Here is an 8,251-nt window from a genome sequence, read left to right on the forward strand (position 1 = left end):
GGCTGAAGCAATTCAGGGATCTCAGAACTTGGGCAGTTTTAATAAACAAGAATGGGACTAGTCTCTATATTACAAACACAAAACTCTCCCTGGGTAGAAATGGGCTATTCCCTACTGACGCCCCACAAAACAGCAAACTCAGCATAGTGCTGAGTTCAACCAACTGAGGGTCAGCACTTGGATGTCTGAGATGGAGGACTTAGGGGATGTGATCATTTGGGTCACTAACCACAGCCTTAAAATGAGCAAGACACTTTAAATGATTATAAACTGCGTTATTGTTTATTTTATCCAACGTGTTTTAATTATTTCCCTTTCTAAACCCAACTCTTTAAACAGTGACATAAAGAGGGTTGTATAAGCAGCTCTTACAATGATAAATATCATTGTGTAAGTTTAAGCTACAGAGAAAACTTAACTGATACATATACTGTGAAACGATTATCACAATAAGTTTACCTAGCATCCATAAGTTCGTATAGATAACCTAAAAAGAGACAGCAAAATAGGAGAAAAAACCGTTTTTTTCTTTTGATGAGAACTGCATTAAAAAACTGTATTCTGTACTTTGGAGGAAGTGCTTAGTCGCGCAGCTGTGTCAGATTCTTCACGACCCCATGGACCATAGCCTACCAGGCTCCTCTGTCCGTGGGACTCTCCAGGCAAGAATACTTGAGTGGGGTGCCATGCCCTCCTCCAGGGGATCTTCCCAACCCAGGGATCAAACCCATGTCTTGTGCATTGCAGGCGAATTCTTTACTGTCTGAGCCACCAGGGAAGCCTAAACTGTTAAGTATCTTTCCCAAAAACTTGTTTAGGAAATTACACTAAATAATACCCATAATGTAGTTTCAAATTGATTATATATTCAGTGTGAACATAATTAGAATCTTTCACTTGCTATTTGCAAGTTCTAATATATTTTAGGTCTTTATTTTCTAAAGCTATGACAAATCTCATAAAAAAGGAGAGACATTACTTTGCCCACAAAGGTCTGTATAGTAAAGCTATGGGCCAGTAGTCATGTATGGTTATGAGAGCTGGACCATAAAGAAGGCTAAGTGGTAAAGAATTGATGCTTTTGAACCGTGGTGTTGGAGAAGACTCTTGAGAGTCCCTTGGACTGCGAGGAGATCAAACCAATCAATGCTAAAGGAGATCAATCCTGAATATTCACTGGAAGGGTTGATGTTGAAGCTGAAGCTCCAATACACTGAGAAATCAGACAAGGTCTCTGTGAGGAAGAAACACTTAGGATTGGTAAGGCGGGAAATGGAAGAGTGTTGCAAGCAGAGAGAACAGCCTGAGTGCCAGCTCTGAGGCAGGAAGATATTTACTGAACAGAAAGTCAGCCAGTGTGACTGGCACACAGCAAATGTACATGGGGGGATGCCAGGCAGAGGCTAATTTATGCAAAATCTATGGATTTAGGACTTGATTCCAAAAGCTACAGGAAGTCACTGAAAAATTAGCAAGAGGAAAGTTAGACGCTTAGATTTGTTTTTCAGAGCTCAATCTGCTGTGGGCAGAAGTTGTTGTTTACCTGCTTACTCATGCCAGACTCTTTGCAACCTCCCTGATGGCAGCCCCGCCAGCTGCTCTATCCATGGAATTCTCCAGGCAAGAATATTGGAGTGGGTTTCCATTCTCTTCTTTCATTTTACTTCTTCATTCAGTAACTATGTCAACATACTATTTCCTTTTCAAAGCTTATTTATTTTGCTTATGTTGGGTCTTCGTTGCTGTGAGTGGGCTTTCTCTAGTTAGAGCTGCAGTGCAGGGGCTTTTCATTGCAGTGGCTTCTCTTGTTTCGGAGCACACACTCTAGAGTGTGGGGGCTCCCGGGCTCTAGAGCACAGGCTCAGTAGTTGTGGCCCATGGGCTTAGTTGCTCTGAGGCATCTTCCCAGACCTGGGATGGAACCCGTGCACCCTACACTGGCAGGCACATTCTTAGTCACTGTACTACCAGGAAGTCCTCAACATTATCTTACTCTAGTTCAAAAAAAATAAAAAGTAATACAAGCAGAAAATAACATACAGAAGATTTCTTCCAATCTTTATAAAATACCTGTATTTAAAAATATGTGGCCCTCCCTATGGGTAAGTGGTAAAGAATCCACTAGGCAATGCAAGAGATGTGAGTTGTTGCCTGGTCTGAGATCCCACATGCTGAGGGGCAACTAAGCCCGTAAGTCTCAATTCCTGAGCCAGAGATCTAGAGCGCAGGAAGTGAAACTACTGAAGCCAGCATGCTCTAGAGCCTGGGCTACAAGACAAGAGAAGCCAACACAATGAGAAGTGTGCGCACTGCACCAGAGAGTGGCCACCACTTGCCAGAACGAGGGAAAAGACACTGAAGCAATAAAGATACAGTATGCTGCTGCTGCTCAGTCGCTTCAGTCATGTCCGACTCTGTGCGACCCCATAGACGGCAGCCCACAAGGCTCCCCCGTCCCTGGGATTCTCCAGGCAGGAATACTGGAGTGGGTTGCCATTTCCTTCTGCAATGCATGAAAGTGAATAGTGAAAGTGAAGTCGCTCAGTCATGTCTGACTCTGTGCAACCCCATAGACAGCAGCCCACCAGGCTCCTCTGTCCATGGGATTTTCCAGGCAAGAGTCTGGAGTGGGATGCCATTGCCTTCTCCGAAGATACAGTATAGGAAATAAATATATTTTAAAAATCATAATGAGATTTTTATCATTAACTTTAGGTATGTACTTATTAACAAAATCCAAAATTTATTATTTTATTGCATTAGGAAAATACTGAATCAAGATTAGTAAAGTTGGAGAATTCCCTCATGGTCCAGTGGTTAAGATCCCTCACTTCCACTGCAGGGTTTCAGGTTCGATCCCTACTCAGCAAACTAAGACCCTGGAGAATGCATCATGTGGTCAAAAGAGAAAGAAAAAAAACTTGGTAAGCCTGATTTCACAGTTTAAATTAGATGGTGTAACGAAACATTCCCTAGCCCTGACATCTCTTTCTGAACGTTCCATTCCATTCCCAAACACTTAAGTTTTCAAGGAGGTGCTCATTTAGTTTTAAATGTACTATAAAAAGTCAGAACTGATTTCCACTCATTGGCCTCTTTTGCATATTTTACCGTGTACTGTATGTGTTAATACCTGAAGTCCACATACAGCTTCTTTACCCTGGTTGACAGAGAGCAGACAGCACATCCAGATGGCCCTAAACAGTCCCTGCTGCCCAACAGCACCGAGACCCCATCTCCAACTCGTGCCTGAGAAGCCCTGCCCAGGATGGTGCTCAGGGGAGCCTCCTCACAAGCTCTGCGTCAACGGGTCATGGGGAGACGGGATCTAAGTGGAGACGACAGGCCCTGAAGGAAGGCCCGGGGTGAGTGTGCGTGTACAGGAGTCAGACAGGACACTCAAGAGTCAGACACGATTAGCGATCCTGAGAAGGGTATTTCAGGAAGGCAGTGTGAGAATCCACTGAGAATATGACCCTACCTGAGAAACAGCCATGCCTGACTCCTGTTCTTTCCTCTTCTGGCCCTCTTCGTCCATGAGTCTTCACAGTTCTACCATGAAAGTTGAAAACATGCTGCTTAATGCTTAGAGTCAACACCTCCCTTTCCTGAGCCCCAACCACACACACAGGGAAGCCCTCACCCTGTGGAACAGACAGTCCTCTGTGGCCACTGTCTCAGGAGGGACTCAGAACAGTCAAGTGCCACAGAGAGACCAACAGGGGCCTTTCCCACACTTTCCTTGGCCACACTCCCCTCCTGGTGAGGCCTCATGCACACAGCAGCAGGGGGCACCTCTGCTGACCCCACGATGCCCTTCAGGTCACACAGCAGGCCCTGGTCCAGCCCCACTCGCAGCAGAGTGCCCTCCCCTCCCCCAGGGCCCGATCTCAGTCTCAGAAGTGGAGGCTAAGAGACCTGGTGTGCAATGCAGGATCCAGAACGGAATCATCTGTGGCTCTGTGCACATTCCTGGGGCAAGGCCCCACACGAGATCCTCAGGAGCGTGTCTGATGGGGGAGAACCAACTACCTAAAGGAGTATGTGTATACACACCATACACTCTGTGAGCGTGTGACACATGTGTACACTGTGAAACATCACAATCCACGAACCAACACGTCCATCACCTCCAAATCCCCATGTTCCGTGTGTGGTGACAACACTCATGACTACCCTCCTGACACATTCCCAGCAGGCAGTAACACAACAGGATTAACTATGGTCAGCGTGCTGCACACACCTCCCCAGGACACACTCATTTCACAACTCAAAGTCTGTACCTTTTGTCCAACATCTCCCCATCTTCCCCACCTCCCAGCCCCAGATGACCACTGTCCTACCCTCTGGTACTAGTGAGTTTCATTTTTTTTTTACATTCCATATAATGGAAGGACATATAATACCAGTCTTTCGCTGTCTGTCTTAATTCACTTACCATAATATTCTCTACATTTATCCAAGTTGTCCCAAGTGAGACAAATCTCCATAATTGTTTACAAGAAACTCGCTATTGAATGAACAAATCTTTATCCCAAGCTATAAAAATAATTAAATGTAAAAAAATCAGAAAGCCAAAAGTAAAACCATCACAAAGAACATGTTTAAAGTTCCTTGAAAAGGCATCATGTAGTAAGAGTCAGTCAGTTCTTGCCCTATTTCTTCTCTCACATAACCTCTACTCCTCACCAGGAATAGGGAAGGGGGTGACCCATACCTGAGAGAATCAAGTTACTGCCGCAGCCCGCACCTCAGCAAGCTTTACACATGCATGCTCTTTTAATACAAATAATTATAAAATACACGTGCGTCACAGACAGAAATTTTGCAATTCTCGTTCTTATCTATATAATTTAAAGAAGCAAGATTTGCGTTAGATTTTAAAGCCAAAAATCAATGTATAATGACTTAATAATTCTTACCCAACTGATTCAGCACTCTTCTGGATCTAGCCCCCACCATCACCTGCACACTAGCTGTTTCCACTCCATTTGGCTGATCTGTTTCCCTACTTCTTTCTATGTCTCCCTTTCTCTGCTCTCCTCCTGTACCTGTCCTCCTCTCTACTTCTTCCCTGCCTCCGACCCCGCCTCTCTCTGCCATCTGTTCGCCTTCAAGTTGCTTTCTCTCCAACCTCCCTGGTGATCCTCAATCTCCTATATTTCTGCCTTTCTTCTTCCATCTCTGCCCTCCCTCCCTCCCACCCAACTCTCTGGCACTCGCAAGTGGCTATGCTTCCTTTCAGCTCGCTCTTTCTCTCAGCTCCTTCAATCACTGCTGCTGCCGCCGCTTAGCCGCTTAGTCGCTTCAGTCGTGTCCGACTCTGTGCGACCCCGTAGACGGCAGGCCACTAGGCTCCTCTGTCCCTGGGATTCTCCAGGTAAGAATACTGGAGTGGGTTGCCATTGTTGTCTCCAAACCAAGTGTGTGAGCCTCCAACAAAAATAATGATGACTGAACTTGAAGCAGTTGATCAAGTGTATAGCTCAATATGTGATCAGTGATTGTAATAATGTTACTCTAGATATGGGAGTAACTTCCACTTCCAGATGTTCAAGCTGGCTTTAGAAAAGGCAGAGGAACCAGAGATCAAATTGCCAACATCTGCTGGATCCTCAAAAAAGCAAGCGTTCCACAAAACATCTACTGCTGCTTTATTGACTACGCCAAAGCCTTTGACTGTGGATCACAACGCACTGTGGAAAATTCTTAAAGAGATGGGAATACCAGACCACCTGACCTGCCAACTGAGAAATCTGTATGCAGGTCAAGAAGCAAGATAGAACCAGACATGAAACAACAGACTGATTCCAAATAGGCAAAGGAGTATGTCAAGGTGGTGTATTGTCATCCTGCTTATTTAACTTATATGCAGAGTACATCATGCCAAATGCCAGGTTGGATGAAGCACCAGCTGGAATTAAGACTGCTGGGAGAAATATCAATAACATCAGATATGCAGATGACACCAGCCTTATGGTAGAAAGTGAAGAAGAACAAAAATGCCTCTTGATGAAAGTGAAAATGGAGAGTGAAAACGTTGGCTTAAAGCTCAACATTCAAAAAACAAAGATCATGTCATCTGGCCCCATCACTTCATGGCAAATAGTTGGGGAAACAATGGAAATAGTGAGAGACTTTTTTTTGAGGGTGGGGGCCTCCAAAATCACTGCAGATGGTGACTGCAGCCATGAAATTAAAAGACACTTGCTTCTTGGAAGAAATGCTGTGACCAACCTATACAGCATATTAGAAAGCAGAGACTTTATCAAAAAAGGTCCATGTAGTGAAAGCTATGGTTTTTCCAGTAGTCATGTATGGATGTGAGAGTTGGACTATAAAGAAAGCTGAGTGCTGAAGAATGGATGCTTTTGAACTGTCATGTTGGACAAGACTCTTGAGAGTCCCTTGGGCTGCAAGGAGATCAAATTAGTCAATCCTAAAAGAAATCAGTCCTGAATATTCTTTGGAAGGACTGATGCTAAAGCTGAAACTCCAATACTTTGGCCACTTGATGTGAAGAACTAACTCATTGGGAAAGACCCTGATGCTTGCAAGGACTAAAGGCAGGAGAAGAAGGGGATAATAGAGGATGAGATAGTTGGATTGCGTCACTGACACGATAGACATGAGTTTGAGTAAGCTCTGGGAGTTGGTGATGGACAGGGAGGCCTAGCGTCCTGCAGTTTTTGGGGTTGCAAAGAGTCAGACACGACTGAGTGACTGAATTGAACTGAGATATGGGAAGATGCAACAAGAAGGAATACTTTCCTGGACCATAACTAGAAGACAGGTCCGCAGAGATCTTTGACTATGGAGACGTAATCCACTAATAGCATATTGAGTGACCTGTCAGAAAAAGCCTTCTTCAGAACTGGGAACAAGCCTCCCAGCAATGTGAGACAAAATGTTCATGAAATGCCCCCCAAAACATGATTGGATGTATGACCACAAGAGGGCCATATCAACTACAAATTGTCACTTATCAAGGGCACTGCCAATGAGCGAACGGCAAAGCCATTTACCCTCTGCCTCCGCGGAGATTGAACCCCATTCTGCTAAAGCTATTGACTTTCAACAGCCCCAGAGGGACTTCAGAGTGGAGCGAGGCACTCTGCTCCAGGGACTCTGTTAGGACTGGTCTGTAGATAGTTGGATGTTTTTAGGAACAGACTTTATGATCTCAATCCTTGCATCTGCTCCTATCTAGAGAAGCACTAAATCCGTTCATGGTGACATCAGATCCTCATGACTAACAAAAAACCTTTTGTGAAATGAGTGCTTCATGGTATTGAAATTCCCCTTCACCAAAACCTTATATATTGAACTTCCCCCACTGCTGCTTTGGAGCAGTCTCTCAGACTGCTCAGACTATTCTACTGATATGACCATTTAGCAAATATGACCATACTTAGCAGGGCATTTAATGACCATATGGTCCCACGTTGCTGGGAAGGCTCATTCCCTGTTCTAAAGGTTTTTGCTGATATACCGCTCAATATGCTATTACTGGACTAGGTCTTAATAGTCAAAATCTTTGGACACCTGTCAGAGCTATCTGAGATGCTGTCTTCCTGGCTGCTGTCCTCATTTTCCCCACATAAAACTTAACTTGCAACTCTCAAGTTGTACATCTCTTTTAGTTGACACACCCTCTTACAACAACACGAGATGATGACTCTACACAAGGACATCATCAGATGGTCGATACGGAAATCAGATTGATTATGTTCTTTGCAGCTGAAGATGGGGAACCTCTATACAGTCAGCAAAAACAAGACCAGGAGCTGACTGTGGCTCAGATCATGAACTCCTTACTGCCAAATTCAGACTTAAATTGAAGAAAGGAGGGAAAACCACAAGACACCATTCAGGTATGGCCTAAATCAAATATCTTATGATTACACAGTCGAAGTGACAAATAGATTCAAGGGAGTAGATATGATATAATGTCTGAAGAACTACGGATGGAGGTTCATGACATTGTACAGGAGGCAGTGATCAAGACCATCACAAGGAAAAAGAAATGTAAAAAGGCAAAATGCTTGTCTGAGGAAGCCTTACAAAGAGCTGAGAAAAGAAGAGAAGTGAAAGGCAAAAGAGAAAAGGAAAGATAAACCCATGTGAATGAAATGTTCCACAGAATAGCCAGCAGAAATAAGAAAGCCTTCTTAAGTGGACAATGCAAAGAAATAGAGGAAAACAATAGAATGGGAAAGACTAGAGACCTCTTCAAGAAAATTAGAGATAC

The sequence above is a fragment of the Bubalus kerabau genome, chromosome 17 (assembly GCF_029407905.1).
Source record: "Bubalus kerabau isolate K-KA32 ecotype Philippines breed swamp buffalo chromosome 17, PCC_UOA_SB_1v2, whole genome shotgun sequence".
NCBI classification, from domain to species: domain Eukaryota; kingdom Metazoa; phylum Chordata; class Mammalia; order Artiodactyla; family Bovidae; genus Bubalus; species Bubalus kerabau.